Source organism: Orycteropus afer, unplaced genomic scaffold (genome assembly GCF_000298275.1).
Source record: "Orycteropus afer afer isolate SDZICR_OR568_19922 unplaced genomic scaffold, OryAfe1.0 scaffold00511, whole genome shotgun sequence".
Taxonomy (NCBI): domain Eukaryota; kingdom Metazoa; phylum Chordata; class Mammalia; order Tubulidentata; family Orycteropodidae; genus Orycteropus; species Orycteropus afer.
The window spans coordinates 1,236,007-1,237,609 of record NW_006922098.1 but is presented as its reverse complement, the minus strand read 5'-3'; positions in this window follow the sequence as shown (position 1 = coordinate 1,237,609).

Genomic DNA, 1,603 nt, shown 5'->3' with positions numbered 1-1,603 from the left:
CAAGTGTCTTAGCCACTATGCTACCAGAGCTCCCCACTATAGATTAGTTTACCTTTTTTAGAATTTTATATTAATGAAATCATAACATATTTACTTTTTTTTCTGGTCCTGCTTATTCCACTCAGCACAAATATTTTGAAATGTATCCATGCAGCTGCATGAATTAGTAATTCTTTTTGTAAGTAGCATTATGTTGTACAGATGTACCACTCTTTTTATATTCATTAACTTTTTTTTTTTTAGATTTAAAAGCATATGGCATAGCATATATTTAACAGAGCAAAAGTTCAGAGGTACAGATCAGATAACTGAGCAACTGGCCTGAACATATCTTCCTATTCAGGCCCAGCCTCGGGTATTTATTACTGTGAATGACATTTTGATTGTGCAATAAGATGAAAAATTGTCATTCCAATAGCTACAGTGACAGAGAAATGAACACTATGTATCAAATAACAAGGCAATGAAGCAAATTATAAAAAACAAACATTTGGGTTGTTTTCAGTTTTGGATATCAGAAATAAAGCTGCTTTGAACAATCATGTAGAGTCTTTGTATGGACATACGTGTTTGGTAATTACTGGTGATTGTAGAGTGAAAGTTGGCAACAAAGAAGGACATTAATAGTTGGAAAATATGGCCTGGGTGATAAAAATGATACTGGAGATCACATGATAGAATTTTGCAAGACTAATGATTTATTCACTACAAACACCTTTTTTCAACAACATAAATGGCAACTATAAATGTCTACCTTGCCAGATGGAATATATAGGAATAAAACAGACTACATCTGTGGATGGAGGCAATGGATAAGCTCAATATCATTAGTTAAAATAAGGCCAGAAACTGACTGGGAATAGACCATCAATTGCTCATATGCAAGTTCAAGTTGAAGCTGAAGAAAGTTAAAGCAAGATAATGACAACCAGAATATGATGTCAAGTATATCCCACGTGAATTTAGAGACCATATGAAGAGCAGATTTTACACGTTGGATACCAATGAGTGAAAACCAGATGAGTTGTGAGATGATACCAAGAAAATCATACATGAAGAAAGAGAAAGGTCATTAAAAAGATAAGAAAGGAAGGAAAGACCAAAATGGATGCCAGAAGAGACTGAAACTTGCTCTCCAACAGAGTAGCTAAAGGGAAAAGAAGAAATGTTGAAATAGAAGAGCTGAACAGAATATTTCAATGGACAGGTAAAGAAGACAAAGTAAAGTATTATAATAACATATGCAAAGACCTGGAGTTAGAGAACCAAAATGGAAGAACATGCTTTGTATTTCTCAAACTAGAAGAATTACATGCTCTGTCTTTCTCAAGCTGAAAGAACTGAAGAAAATATTCAAGCTTTGAATTGAAATATTGAAAAATTCTATAGGCAAAATATTGAATGATGCAGGAACCATCAAACGAAGATGGAAAGAATACACAGGCTCACTGTACCAACAAGAATTGGTAAATATTCAACCATTACAAGTGGTAGCATATGATCAAGAACCAATGGTTTTGAAGGAAGAAGTACAAGCTGTACTGAAGGAATTGGTAAAAAAAAAAAAAAAGGCTCCAGGAATTGACAAAATATCCATTGAGAT